This window comes from Piliocolobus tephrosceles, chromosome 4 (assembly GCF_002776525.5).
Source record: "Piliocolobus tephrosceles isolate RC106 chromosome 4, ASM277652v3, whole genome shotgun sequence".
Lineage (NCBI taxonomy): Eukaryota > Metazoa > Chordata > Mammalia > Primates > Cercopithecidae > Piliocolobus > Piliocolobus tephrosceles.
In genome coordinates, this window is record NC_045437.1 from 80,612,205 (window position 1) to 80,628,942 (window position 16,738).

The following is a 16,738-nucleotide window of genomic DNA, read 5'->3' on the forward strand; positions in this document are numbered from 1 at the left end:
TGAAGCAAGCAGTGGGTACCCCCAACGAGGTTTGCTGCATATTTCGCCCCTCGTTCTATATTACCTCATGTAAATAAGAGGTAGTTTTCTCCATGGGTTTAGTTTCATGTAGAACACTAAACAGGGAATTACAGCTGTGGCACAAAATTGTAGTAAAAATCGAATCAGTGGGAGCAAGTCACAGAATGTGCTTTTACCTCAAGAATTTTCCTCATTTTCACCCTTGTATTGCAAACTACCCAGTTACATATCACATAAAGAGGTGTGTTTATAAAGGTCAAATTTCTCCCTCTAATTTATGCATCAAAAGTGAATATGCAGTCATAAGTAATTTTAGTCTCATAACCAAAAAGAAAAACATACATCTAGGTATATTTATCTAAAATATAACAAAAGATGCTTATATATGAAAAATAGTGAAACAACAGAAAAAAAGAAATTATCTTAAATTTCAGTCAAATAAACTTGTATTAAGTAAACTTGTATCGTTACAAGTCAAATAAACTTGTATTGTTTTAAACACTGGTATTCCAGTATGTTCTATTAGAAGCTTTCTAATTCTAACTCTGGAATGTTTTATGAAGAGAAACGATGCTATCTGGTTGTCAGAAGATTTTTTTTAGGTAAGATTTAATTAATTAATCAACAAATTTTCAGAATGACTTGTTATTTAGAAGCAGAGGTGAAACTAAATGATTTTTAGAAGCCCCTTGTGAACCTAGATTTCTGTATTCAATGTCTTGATGATAAATTTGCCTTGTGTACCTGGGAGGCATAAATACTAAAGGGCACACTAGACTCTCCCTACTCTACATTCACCCTTTCCTTTTAAGAAAGCCCTTCCTGGAATCATTCAAGAGGACTCAGTAAAAAGTAGTTAACTTCAAAGTGATACCAGGAATCGGCAGTTTCAGCTCACATTGTAGTGGCATGCTAGGGTATATGGATCCTGGATTTCATTATAATTATCTGTTCTTTTTCTCCCCATCCCCCTTACCCCACCCATTTTTAGAGCAATTTCTCAACCCCCTGATAATTAGGGTGGTCAGTCTTGATGGGAGTTTGAATTTCAAAATCTTGAAAGGGTTCTTGGATTGTTAAACAAGACTAAGATGAATGTTATTTGCTGCAGGGGAGGAGGGAATCTTAGGCACTGGAAGGTGTCAGAAGTCCAAAGCATTTTTAGGATTCCCATTAGGAAAGCCCCTGGGAGTGGGAATTATCTAGTAAATATCAATCAGGTGAGAGGCTTTCGGGGACTTGACCTAGGCGGTCACAATTTTTTTTTTTCCTAACTGGAATTTCTACCTTACCTCTCTGTTCCCAACCTTGTCCCTGATGTTGGGTTGCTGTCTCTCTCTGGAATGTCAATAACAACCTCATTTTTAACCTTTTTTTAACCTCTTTTCGTTTTCCTTAGGCCTCTGGAATTTGGGCCAAAATGACACCAATTGCATACTCTCACGGAGGCTCAGCAGTCTCCTGGACTTCATTTTCATCTTACTCTTTCTCAGTGATGATAGCAAAAAAGAAAGAAAATAAAAATGTATTGAAAACAAGGAAAATATGGGCCTAAAAGGTGTTAAGAAAGAAAAGGGACTAACATTAGATCAGAAGAAGACACTATTATTTAAGCTTCAGCTAGAAATATGCAAGAATATGCTAGAATACTCTGCAAAACAGAGAAACTCATTTTCATTGGATATTTTTTAATCAAAATCAGACAAATGAGACTGTCAGAAACACTGCATCCACCTAGTAATTGTATCTGCCATCCGTACTGTGATCCTTAGCAACCAATTGTTATTACAAGTATAAGGCTATATGAAATGCCCAGAGTGTCTCCAGATTCTACAGATACTTTAAAAAGATACAGTTTTCATTCTGGCTGCCAAATAAATAAGCAAACAGAATTATATCATAAAAGCATGGTCAAAATCAAGCAAAAATTGTTTCATTAACTTACTTGAACTGTCATTTCCCTCAGTGTTTTAAACACTGGTATTCCAATATGTTCTATTTACTCTTTTACAATCAGATGGTCTCTGGTTTCATTTCCATAAGTATGTGGGAATAGTGCCAATCCCCAGGAATGGCACCTGGGCCCAAGGAACATCCCTATACACGCACGCTCCTATAGGAATGGAGGTGTAGTGTTTGCTATCTACATTTGAAGTATATTTAACTGTCTTCTCCAGTTTGCTCTCCAGGGCCAGCTCCCAACAAAGAAATAAAGCAAGTGAAATGTGCTTTTGGTGCTCTAAGCTTTGCCATTTTATTCCCCATTCTTCAGCATTCACTACTCTCAGCTTTATTAACTTTGTCAAAATTTAGTCTCAGGAAAAGGTCTCCTTGAAATATTTTTAAGTCTTAGCATGAAATTTGAAATGTCACTCCTTCTAGGGTGATTTGTGTTTTTATTTTTAGTGCTAACTATAGAATAAAATTCTGTATCACTTTTAAGGAATTCCACACATTATTGGGTAGGTGAGAAAGAGGTTCTGGAGGGAGATCAAAGAAAACCATCTCAGTACACTGAACACTCCTTGAGTTCACACACACACACACATACACACACACACACATACACACATACACACACACGTACACACACGTACACACACACGTACACACACATATACACACACACGCACACGTACACACACACACATACACACACACTCATACACACTCATACACACACATACACACTCATACACACACTCATACACATACACACATACACACACACTCATACACACATACACACACTCATACACACACATACACACACACTCATACACACACACACTCATACACACACTAAAGTGAAAGAATTAACGTATATCATCTTTCTGGCATGTTTTAGAAGGCACAGCAGTTATCACTGGTGTGTTTCTCACTAAATTCTATGCTGCAAGTAAGATTCAAGAGAGAGGTTAAATTATTTCATGATGGTCACACAACTGTTTAAAATTAAGTCCATAATAAAAACATCAGCCAACACCTAGTCTCTTTTCTCTGTATGTTCTAATCATTTTTGTTGATGTGAGTTTGTATGGAAAGCATTAATGGAGCATTTTCTGGGCTCAAATTCACATAAAATTATCAGAGAAACCAAATGAGAAAAATGCAAAATCCTCTCAGAAACCTCAGGGAGAAGCCAGACCAATTTTAATGTCTGAGGTCTTCATTCATTTTTTTTTTTTTTCCATTTCTGAACAGTCATTTCATTTATCATCCTTGTGTCGTCATCCTTTCCTTTGGTTAACGGATGGTGTTACACTTATTCTTTGATTACTAACTGATCTTTTATAACTTCTATTTTGTGAGGCATGAAACATTTTTCACCACAAAACATGGCATTTTCACTATGGAGTAGCTACATATTTATTTCCCTGAAAATGTCCCTGAGATCTGGGTGCTTCATTTTCAGATTTTCCAACTTTTTCCCGTTTATTGATTCAATTATTACTATCAACTTCTTGTTGCAAAATTGTTTCCTTGAAAATCATAGGCAAAATTAATATAGCATTTGCTCATGAATGCTATGGTATTCTCTACTTCCTATGAGAACGCATGTCCTAACATTAGGTAAACTTACAGGCATCGGAACAGGTAAGAAGTGCCTGATATTGAATCTTTTTGATGTTTGACCTTTCTTCATTTACTGCTGTTTAATTACCTATATGCATACCAAGAAGAAGAGATCATAAACATCATTTCATTCTTTAACTATTACTGATTAAGTAAAGGCATATTAAAACGATAGTTGACTTCCATCAGCAAGGCAAGTCAAGCAGTTCATAAGTTACCTGTTTTCATTTATGCAATAAATATTAGTAACCTCCTATCACATATGCCAGGCACTGTTCTTGAATTAGGGAAATAATGGGGAGCAAAAGATGTGTCTCTGCTCTCCTACAGGTTAATTGGGGAGACAAGTAGTAGTCAAACAGAAATGCAAATGTATTTATGATTACAAATGAAGACATGTATTCTATAAGAAAAAAAAAACAAGGCAGAAAAGAAAGAAGGAACCAAAGAAAAAACAACTTTATATGTAAATTTAAAGCAAGGGAACCTACCGTAAAATGAGAAGTTGAGGAAGTTAAAGGGAAGCTTCAAGAAAAAAGGGACCTCTGAATTGAGATTTGAAAGATGAGGAAGGTTAAATTAACAGAAAAGGATGAAAAAGCTTTTATAAACAAAGATTATAATCAAATACATGGCATTCGAGATAGACAGAAGGCAACTTGGCTGGAGCTCATAGATTGAGTGACAGAGTGATCACTGATATGGTTTGGCTGTGTCCCCACCCAAATCTCATCTTGAATTATAGTTCCCCCAATCCTCACATGTTGTGGGAGGAGCCCAGTGGGAGGTAATTGAATCATGGGGGTGGTTATCCCCATGCTGCTGTTCTCGTGCAGGTGAGTGAGTTCTCACCAGATCTGATTTTTGTTGTTGTTGTTGTTGTTTTGTTTGTTTGTTCTTTGTGTTTTCGTGTTTTGAGACAGAGTCTTGTACTGTCGCCTTGGCAGAGTGCGATGGTGCGATCTCGGCTCCTGCGACCTCTGCCTCCCGGGTTCAAGCGATTCTCCTGCCTCAGCCTTCCAAGTAACTGGGATTACAGGCACCTACCCCTACCACCACTCCCAGCTAACTTTTTGTATTTTTAGTAGAGATGGGGGTTTCACTATGTTGGCCAGCTTGGTCTCAAACTCCTGACCTTGTGATCCATCCGCCTAGGCCTCTCTAAGTGTTGAGATTACAGGTATGAGCCACCGCATCCGACTAATCTGATGGTTTTATAAGGGGCTTTCACCCCTATTGCTCACACTTTTCCTTGTTGCCGCCATGTGAAGAAGGACATGTTTGCTTCCCCTTCTGCCATGATTGTAAGTTTCCTGAGGCCTCCTCAGCCCTGCAGAACTGGGCCAATTAAATCTCTTTCTTTTATAAATTACCCAGTCTCTGGTATGTTCTTATAGCAGCATGAGAACGGATTAATACAATCATTAATAAGGCTAGGGTGATAAGCAAGCGCCAGACCAGGTGGATATTTTAGGCCGTGTTGAGGGTGTTGCTGTTTACATTAAGAGCAATGGGAAGTAACTGAAATGTTTTCAGCATGGGGGTATCATAATTAAACAGCTTTGGTTTTTGGAAATATTTTTTATGCTCCTGACAGAGTTTAGGTTTGCTGAAGACAGAGAACTCAGTGACCGATTTTGTCCTTTAACGTCCAATTATTATAAAGATTTGATGGGAGAGAAAAATGAGGGATACACTCTGTAATGCTATTAGGGAATTTCTTTCTTCCTTTCTCTCTCCTTCCTTCCTTTCTCCCTTCCTTTCTTTCTCTCTCTCTTTCTTGAATTGATAGTATCACATCCCACTTCTTCAAATACTTGAGAAAGGCATTCACTAAGCTTCACTTAGAAAGATGTTTGGAAAACTTTGAATTCTGATACACAGTGTGAAGAAACAGTAATAAATAATAACCAGTGGCCAAATGCAGATTTATAATCTAGAAGCAAATTTGTTTTTCCATTGGATATAATGTGGCACAAGGGAAATATAATTCCATCTTTACAAAGATGCTCTAATCCAGAGTGGAATGCTATTGAAAAAAAAAATGAATGTTTGATAAAATTATATATTAAAAGGAGCCTCTTTCTCTAGACAGAAGTACACCAATAAATACTGAGCAGATGTTTATGCTATTTCTTTTAGTGCTAAAAGACCTGAATATTTAATTTATTTATTAATTCATTCATTTACTAAATACATTTTTATGGATCTCAACCCTATGCCACGCACTGGTTCTTAGGATATAGGAGAGAACTGAAGAGATAATGATTTTGTTTTTATGAGGATTATATTTTGAGTGGGGTAGACAATAAAGAGGTAAGCAAGGATGATATGTTAGATGGTGCATACAAAGGGAGGTGGGATTGCAAGGCTGTGACTGGGGGGCTTGAGATATGTATCTATATATGTTTTAAACATTTATATTTATATATTTATATTTGTATATATGAAAAATCACCATCAGTGAGGTTTTCTCTTAATATACCTATCTCACACATGTAATACTTATGAATGTAAGTACATAATACTTATGAATGTATTACGTATGTGTATGTATATCTATATGTGTATGTGTATATATATGAATGTATATACATATATGTATATTAAAAGAAAACCTCACTGATGATATGGCATTTGAGCTGGTTAGAATGCTGACACCCTAAATCAAAGAAAGCCCTTTTACAATTTTTTATCAGCCCACTGGGTAAAGACACTTAACGAGTCACCTTAAATGTTATTATTTTTTTAACATCATGTTTAAATGTTGTTTTCTTGGTATTTGATATTAGAAGATCATGCCAGTGCTATCTCATCCACAATCTGCCATCCCCTCTTCTGCTTCATTTTTAATTGCTCTAGGCCAATCTACTTCTGGCTCTGCCTGAAGTGCCTGCTATTTGATGATTGTGGATGCTATGAATAGCATGTTTGGGAAAAGATTCACTTCATTTGCAATACAGTTTAATTATAAAAGAACTTTTTAAACTAATGTTTTCTTGCTAATTCCTTTCTCAAACTTGGTCTTTCTCTTTGTTTAGCAGATGTGTTTTCATTATATACCCATTTGGCAATTTTGAAACAAGTTCACACCAGAGCCCATTTTCTAAACAAATCTGCACAAATATGCAAACTGTGAACTTGACATTCAGCTTTACATCTGCAACAATCAAAGGATAAATAGTTTTGTCAAGAATTACCATTCTGAGATTGGAGATTAAATCATTTTCATTAATGAAATTCATTTTCAGGGCAGTATCATCAAGTACTATTACCTGTCTTAATATTCAGAAATAAAATATCATATTTATTTATAATAGCATTGATTTTAAAGTATTTAAGAATCTACTTCTTCAACTCAATAGTATGAAAATATGTCAAGCAAAATCTACACACATTTTAAAAATGGCATTTATGTAAATACTTAAATAGGTTGCCTGTCTGTTGTTGGCTTCAGTATTTCATAGAATTATTTTTAAGTGGATCAAATTATTCAATGTGCACATATGGCTTGTATTATAAGATATTATGGACTCAATGTTTATGTCCTCCCCCACTTCATATGTTGAATCCCTAAGCCTCAGTGTGATGCTATTTGGAGATGGGGATTTTGAGAGATACTTAGGGTTAGATGAGGTCATGGGAGTCGACTTTTGGTTTGATGAAATGAGTATCCTTGTAAAAGACACCAGAGAACTTGCTCTCTGCCTCTCCTCTCTCACACAAAGAGATCATGACTGCATACAAGTCAAGAGAAGAGGACTCAAAATGAAACCTACCTTGCTGTTATCTTGATCTTGAACTTCTCTAGAACTGTGAGAAAATAAATTTGTCATTGAAGCTACCCAATCCATCATATTTTGATATGGCAGCCTGAGAAGACTAAGATTCAAGCTATATCTGTTCTGCTATTAAGTGAATTCATTGATAAATGCAATATGACAGAAATACTAATCTGATGTTTTTCTGTGTAGGACATTGGAATAATGGAGCAAAAATATAAAAAGGAAACTGGCAAAGCACATGCAGAATGGGCATTCAAGTCATCTTACTGAACACAAGTACTTAAGAAACACTTACATCATGGGGTCCTGATTCTTCTTACAGACCCTTAAAATTCAGAAGCATATGCAAATAAATAGTCCACCTTCAGGCCTGTCTAGTTTTCAATAATGTTTGACCTATTAGGCAATACATTAAGGAAAATCAGTAAAGTTGACATCTCACTATGGTAGTGATGTTTATCTTATGACGTTGAACTCTTTTACTTTTAAGGAGTATATGAAAATTTTAAACTTTTGTTTAGTTTTTGGACCAGCATAGAACTATTCAAGACATAACTCAAGAACTTATATAAAATTATTGCTAGGATTTAAGTATGTTTTTTTATTTTGTGGAAATCTGAATAACATGACATAGAAAGTTATATTCAAAATCAATTGTTAAATATGGTATGAGAGAGATTTCATAACTAAAATTCCCTCGAGGATTTATGAAAGATGCTTAAAGCCACATACGATTTCCTTTTTTTAAAAAAATCACCTCAGTCAAAGTGAAAGGTAAGGCCATAATGAAAATATTACTTTTACCTAGAGATTAAGGATATGAGAGGGAGGCATTGAATTTATTTTCTCAGTCATGTTTAAAATTAAGCCAGTTTACCTTCTCATTTATAGAGTCCTCAATATTGTTATAACTTGCCCTTAAATGTCTGGTGAGTAACAATTAATGATTAATTACTTGGTCTTTTCAAAAATTTTAAATGGTTTATTATAGGAGGTAGTAAATACTAACTTAGCCCTTGGTTATGCTTTCTTTTCAAATTAAGTTACATTAAGGTTTGATTCTATCTGAGCTTAAATAAATCATGCAATTGGGAGTAATTTGTTGGGGGAAAAAGTCTCAAAACAAAACATAAATCATATGCACACAAAATTAATTAAATTAAATATGATTCAGAAAAATCTAAAGCACTAAGAAATCAGGACACTCTTACAAGTTAACCTTTGTCAATATGTTCATAGAATTTTAAGTTATTTTGAATAGACAATAAAGCTACCCAACCAAACTGTGCTGTACATGTACACATTAAACCTTGACCAACATTAATTAGCAAGCAGACACACAAGAGTTCATGCAGTATCTTTTTTAAGCTCTCCATCTTTTGAGGAGCTACAATAATCAATTTATACAAATTATCACTCACAGCAGTACAAAGAATCTAGAGGCAAGATTCTCGTACTCTCTGGTTGCATCAGGCAACCAGAAATCATTTGAATTCAAACGCTTGAATTGGCAAGAATAGGGCTTATCTCGTAAGTATCTTAACCAACTTATGTATATTGAATATCTTTAATTTAACCAATTAAAACTCATTTCTACCATTTGTGATGGTAATTGAAAAGTCACTATTTTCACCTATTAAAACCTACCTCTTACCTTTAAATGTAGTAATTAGCATATCCTTGACTGGTGATGGAGGAATGGATAACAAAATCACTTTGGGCTGTCTCTAGAATGGATTTCAGAAATAGAATGTCGGGGACTGATGTAGCACCAAGATTGTAGCCTAGCCCAAAGGATACACATATAACATCGTATTCATATTACACAAAGAATTTTAAACCTGATGAACTCATCTCTGTCCAACTTACCATTAGGCTATGTCTGACACCAATGATATATCCTGAGATCTAATTTAATGCAAAACAGATTAGTGCTAATTGTAATGTCATCTAAGAGTGATTTTAATTGCTTTCATCTTGATTTTTCTATTCATTTTGTGTCACATTTCCAGTATGCCACATATTGTATTAAACTCCCTACATTGTTGAACTCAGGCTTTGTGATATGACTTCGTTTGACCAATAAAATATGAGTAGAAGTAGAGTGTAACACTTCTGAGAAGCTTTAGGAGGCAGAATATGGTCAACTGTGTTCTCTTTTCTCTCTTCCACAAGGCTGACAATATTTCAAGTAGATAATTCTCACCAGTGTGGGTCAAGAATTAAAATATGGAGCAAAGCTGCATTCAACTCTTAAGAGTCATAGAGCATAAGTGAGAAATAAATCGTTGTTTTTCAGCCACTGAGATATTGGAAACACTATAACATCAATTAAGATATCCTAACAAGGTGTAGCCACAGCAAACCACCCAGAATTACAAGTAGAGGCTTACTATGGTTTCATTCACAAACCTGGAGTGTGGAATTTGAAAGCTGCTAAGTCTGGATTACATCCTGGCTGCAGCTGTTATTAACTTTGTGACTTACTTGTCCACTCTTTATTTTCCATCTCATTAATATACAGCTATTAATAATAATTAAAATAGAACTACTAATATTATTCAGAGACTCTAATGAAAGTTAATTGAGAAAATGTGTCTAAAATTCTTATGATAAGGCAATATATTATGTAAATCTTTTTGTTATCTTATTATTATAATGACTTAATTGATGTCCTAAAAACTACTCTACTGTGAATCCTTTCTGTGGATAAACCTTATAGACATAGCACTTCTACTTACAAAAGGAGTTAGGAGTTTGTTTTTACACTTGTTCATGAAAAAGCTTATTTGCAATTTGATTTCCTAGCTCAACTTTGGACATTTCCTTATACTTTTTACATCCGAGGGTGATTACTGGAAGAGCCTCATGACATTTGCAAACTGGAGATATATGCTGAAATAACCACATTTTAAATCAGCAGTTCTCAAAGTTTCTGTTCTTAAAAATTTCTTGGAAATCTCAAAAGTTATTGAGGACCCTAATGTGTTTTTGTTTATGTGGGTGATATGTAATGCCTTTATTATATTAGAAAAGAAGGCTGGGCGTGGTGGCTCACGCGTGTAATCCCAGCACTTTGGTAGGCCGAGGTGGGCAGATCACCAGGAGTTTGAGACCAGCCTGGCTAACATGGTGAAATCCCATCTCTACTAAACATACCAAAAATTAGCCAGTCATAGTGGTGGGCACCTGTAATCCTAGCTACTCTGGAGGCTGAGGCATGAGAATTGCTTGAACCTGGGAGGCAGAGGTTGCAGTGAGCTGAGATTATGCCATTGCACTCCAGCCTGGGTGACATAGTGAGACTCTGTCAAAAAAAAAAAAAAAAAAAAAAAAAATCACATTTATTAATATCCCTACCAATCCCATCAGAAATGTCTTAAGTTTTAGGATGCTCTCAGGTTCACAAGGGCAGATACAATTTATCATTCTAATTTCCACGTGGAAGTCATATTTTATTACTTGCAACAAATATCATGAGTTGTTTTTCTGAGCTGACTGGTTCACATCATTCATTTTGACAAAAGACATGCCAAATACACAAGTCTGCATTATTGTAATTTGTTTTCAATCATTCCTTTAAATAAAAATTGGTTTCCACCAAAAAAGCAGCAGAAGTCCCTTTCCTGGAGACCACTGTCGTACTCCTACATGTGGCAAGGGTGTCTTATGCATGTTTCCTACTCAGTTACACAAACTACTCAAAAGACGTGAACTCAAATTGATCTCATAGAAGTAAAATGTAGAAAAGAAGATACTAAAGACTAGGAAGGGGAATGAGGGTTATAGGGAGAGAATTGCTAAAAGAAAAAATTACAGCTAGATAGGATTCTTAAGCTCTAGAGTTCGATAGCACAGTAGGATGACCATAGTTAACAATATATATGATATATTTTCAAACAGCTAGAAGAGAGAATATTGAATATTCCCAAAACAAAGAAATGAGAAATGTTTAAAATGAGAGATATGCTAATTACCCTGATCTGATCGCTATACATTGTATGTATTGAAACATCACTGTGTACCCCATAAATATGTACAATTATTATGTTTCAAGTAATAAGAATAAATGATCCAAAAATGTGAACTCAGGGTAGAATCTTAAAATAAAATTCATTTTATTCATCAAAGACTTTAAGTACAATGGTCTACTGTGCTCCCCCCACCCCCATCTTGTTTTTAAGGTTGGGAGTACATGAAGAAGAATACAACAAAGACTAGTGTGGTTTGATGCCATTGCCCTGATTGTGCTAAGATGGGAGTTTTATCTACAACTGCTTTTGCAGTATGAGTGCAAATGTCAACACAATGAATAAGAAACACAAATAATGTTATAGTTCCATTATAGAAATAGTTTTTACCTCTTAGATTCACTTAAATGGTCTTGGAATCTGGGGGCTCCAAAGATCACACTTTGAAAACTACTGTTTTAGATAAATGGTTTCCACCTTTGTTTTTGATTTGGGGATAATGGACTCCTTCAATAATTTGATGTGAAAACCATAGTGATAATAATAATAGCTGCCATCTATGCAGAGCATCTAATGTGTCAAATATGTACTAAGAATCTTGGACATATTATTTTATATAACCTAAACTAGAGAGCCATAAGAGATGTATTATTAGACCCATTTTATAATGAGAAAACTGATGGGCCTGAAAGATTAAGTAATGTTCCAGGATCTGCTAGCTTTTAATTTGTGGAGATGAGAATAGTATTTCAATTACAAAACCCTAGTCATTCTTAACTACTAGGTCAATTCGGTTTTTTTTTTTGAGATGGAGTCTGGCTCTGTCACCCAGGCTGGAGTGCAGTGGCCGGATCTTAGCTCACTGCAAGCTCCGCCTCCCGGGTTTACGCCATTCTCCTGCCTCAGCCTCCCGAGTAGCTGGGACTACAGGCGCCCGCCACCTCGCCCGGCTAGCTTTTTGTATTTTTTAGTAGAGACGGGGTTTCACCGTGTTAGCCAGGATGGTCTTGATCTCCTGACCTCATGATCCACCCGTCTCGGCCTCTCAAAGTGCCAGGATTACAGGCTTGAGCCACCGCGCCCGGCCGGTCAATTCGTTTTTAATAAAAATACATAGAGTAGTCCCTACTTATTCATGGTTTTGCTTTCTAGAATTTCAGTTACCTGTGGTCAATCTGAAAATAAGTGAGTACAGTATAATAAGATGTTTTGAGAGAGAGAGAGAACACATTCATCTAACTTTTATTATAGTATAGTGTTATAATAGTCCTATTTTATTATTGTTGTTAAGCCTTAATGTACCCATTTTTAAATTAATCAATTTATCAATTAATCAATTTTAAATTTATCATAGCATATATAGGATTTGATGCTGTTTGTGGTTTCAGGCACTCATTGGTGGTCTTGGAACATCTTCCATGGATAAGGAGGGACTATTGTATTTGAACATAAATTGGAGATGATGCAGGAACCTGAAAAGTCAATTTATATAAATAGTTATTTTTCGGAATCAATCTAGATCACTTATACATGTTCCAAGTAAGACTTTTTCTTGGATGGTTTGCCATGAAGCAGCACTATTTACACCTTTTCCTACAGAAAACCCTTGCTTTTGTTCTATCTTTCGATTCCTATTTCTACATTATTTTCCATTGTAAAAATTTAGTCTCCCAAATCATGGAGAGTCATTTATAAAATTTTGTTAGAAAAGTTGACAAGGTCTCTTTTAAAGTCTGGATCCATTTTTTGTTTTTTTGTTTTTTTTTTTTAGATTGATGGAATTTCAGTGGTTCTATTTTATTCACATGCTCACTTGAGACCCTCATATGGCTCTAGATTAATCAGACACAGCTGCCTTTTCCAAAGGGGTGTTATTTTCTTTTAGATGCTAAATCTATGGGAAAAGGAACTTGTTTGATGTCTATGTTGTCTCCTGTGTGACTCCAGATAAGCAAGACATGGCAGTGAGGGGGTGTCCCATATACTTTACCCTGCCAGGGACTGATAACCCAATGGAGTGTGTTCATTTCCTACTTGGGTTGATTCTTCCCTCTCAGACGACAAGTTCGTGGAATTTGTGGGAACTCTGCTCTAAGAGTGATAACCAGGTGCCTTGCTAGTCACCACATCTAGGCTGAGAGAGAGTGGCTAGCCATCAGCATAGGACACACAGCTGTGTGCATTCTATGCTTTTTCTCAGAAGGCAGAGGACGTGGTTGCTGGCTCTGCGTGGCTGCCATTCACACCCACTTCTAGACTTGAGCTGGCAAAAGAGGAGTATCTATTGCTATCGAAAACTCATATAACCAAACGCTCTTATCGAAGATAGGCTTCAACAAATAGTTCCTGGGCACGTACTGCAGGCACAGTGCTGGAAACACGGAAGCAACAGAAGCAAGACAGCAGGTTCCGGCTCTCGGAAAGTCTGTTGTTTATGGGTGAAGTCAGCTGTAAATATATAATTATACACCCAGTTATTGTCTACAAGCAAACACATCAGTGGAGTTCTTTTTACTTCTGCTTGGTTATAGGAAAAAAAATTACTTTAGAAAAAGGAAACATCTTTCAAACCACCCACCTAGTCTCACCCCAGGCCTCTGCTGTGGGCTACTAAGCTGCAGCCACACAAAACACCTTCCCGAACATACCATTCGTTCCTTTGTCCCCTTTCTCTTCCAGGAAAGTGACTCCTTCTTTAAGCCCCAGTTCAAGTGTTACCTTATCTGTGGAGCCCTCTTCAACTTTCCAGTGAGAGCAAATTGGTCCTTCTGTTGTGTTTCCTGGAACTTGGAGAAAGCAAAAAGTATGAAGCTTCCTTCCTAGGAGTAGGAATTCAGAGCTCCCGAATTTGAAGTCCAGCTCTGCTACCTCTTGTGTGATAGTGGACTACTTGCTTAAAGTCACCAAGTCTCAATTTCCTCAACTAAGATATGGGATAGGTTGACTGTGCTCCTTTGTGAAATAACATAGGGAGGCCTAGTGTATAGTAAGCACTCAGGGTTTATGTCTAATAATATCCTAGTGACTGCAATTCATTTCTTAGTAGTGTAATTAGTTGTTGTATATCTGTCTTCTTCATGAATCTGAGAACGAATATTTAAAACCTAAGTTACAGCACCTTTCCCTCTGCCCAAACTCCTACAATGGCTCCCCTCTCACTCAAAGTAAAAATGAAAGGCCACAATGATCTACAGTGAGACTCTAGTTAATCTGTCTAGTTAATCTGGCTCTCACTCCATGCCAGCCACACGGCTTTCATGTTGTTCTTGTAAGCGAGCAGCCTCCTGCCTTTGAGACTTTGCTCTTGCTCTTCCCTGTCCCCGGAATGATCTTTCCTAAGATGTTCTCTGGGTTTACTCCTCTATCTCATTTGCTGGCTTCCCTGTCACCTTTCCCCAATCACCCACAATTGATGTATTCTTATTTTATTTATTTATTTATTGAGACAGAGTCTACCTCTGTTGCCCAGGCTGGAGTGCAGTGGTGCAATCTTGGCTCACTGCAACCTCCACCTCCCGGGTTCAAGCGATTGTCTTGCCTCAGCTTCCTGAGTAGCTGGGATTACAGAAGCTCACTCCCATGACTGACTAATTTTTTTTTTTTTTTTTTTTTGTATTTTTAGTACAGATGGGGTTTCACCATGTTGGCCAGGCTGGTCTCGAACTCTTGACCTCAAGTGATCCACCTGCCTTGGCCTCCCAGAGTGCTGGGATTACAGGCGTGAGCTACCACGCGGGGCCTAATTGCTGTATTCTTCTCCCCACACTCTTTAGTTCATTTTCTTGCTTTATATGTCTTTACAGCATTTATCATTGCTGTGTATCTAGTTTACTATCTATTCACTCTACTAGAATATAGAGTCTATTAGGTAGAAGTAGAACATATATTGTGTCTCTTTCACCACCAAACTCCTGAGCACCTTGAGGAGTGCCTGGGGTCTAGTAGGTGCTCAATAGTTACTGTTGAAAGAGAAAAAGAGGGCTGGGTGTGGTGGCTCATGTCTGTAATCCCAGCACTCTGGGAGGCCAAGGCAGGTGGATCACCTGAGGTCACGAGTTAGAGAACAGCCTGGTCAACATGGCGAAACCCTGTCTCTACTAAAAATAACAAAAGTTAGCTGGGCATGGTGGTGCAAGCCTGTAATCCCAGCTGCTTGGCAGGCTGAGGCAGGAGAATTGCTTGAACCCGGGAGGTGGAGGTTGCAGTGAGCCGAGATTGCACGTTTGCACTCTATCCCGGGCAACAGAGCGAGACTGTCTCAAAAACGAAGAAAGAGAATATAAATTGCCTCCCCTATTCCTTAGAGTCTGTACATAGTTTAGTTTGGAGGAGATACTGAGTAAACACTAATTTAGCTTAAAAAAATTCCTTGTGGTAGGTATTTGAATTTATGGATTATCTCATCTGTTTGTATCTTTAAAAGAGACTAGGGGCCGGGCGCGATGGCTCACGCCTGTAATCCCAGCACTTTGGGAGGCTGAGGCGGGTGGATTACGAGGTCAGGAGACCGAGACCATCCTGGCTAACACGGTGAAACCACGTCTCTACTAAAAATACGAAAAATTAGCCGGGTGAGGTGGCGGGCGCCTGTAGTCCCAGCTACTGGGGAGGCTGAGGCAGGAGATTGGCGTGAACCCGGGAGGCGGAGTTTGCAGTGAGCCGAGATCGCGCCACTGCACTCCAGCCTGAGCGACAGAGCAAGACTCCGTCTCAGAAAAAAAAAAAAAAAAGACTAGGAAGGATGATTTCTTGTGTGAACAAGTGTTTGTATTCCATTGAGCTGTGGATTTTCACTGCTGGAATCGGGGTCATTTTTAGAAACCCCTTCTGAAAGTGTTTATTATTTAGTGCTTTCCTCCCACAACACTCAGCTCACAGCTAGAAAGTGTAGAAAATGTTATTTATTTTGCATTGAGAGGTGTGTGCGTGTGTGTGCGTGTGTGTGTGTGTGTGTGTGTGTGTGTGTGTGTGTATGTTTTCTCCTGTGTCTGGAAGCTGGAAAGAAGGTAGAAGTTATCTTTGCACTTGTGAAATTTTTATTTGGGCTTTTGAATCATAAAAATTTTTCATTAAGAGGTTTGGATCATCCATAGCTAGTTTTTACTCTAGGAGGCACTGCCATGTTTACAAGGGCTTAGAAGGAATAATTCTAGTGCAGGGTCAGATTGCAGCCAGCATTTATAGTAATTGGCTTTCCCATCATTCCATGGCTATTACCATTTAATAATTAAGTCTACAGCCAAGTTGCAGGGTCATTCTTTCTCATTTGTTCAGTATTTTAAAATATAAATTATGTGATGTTATCTGAAAAAAAAATTCAGCCTCCTAATTTTGTTCTTTTGGAATGTGTCTTTCAGTCTTTAAAATATCAATGTTTATCTGAAA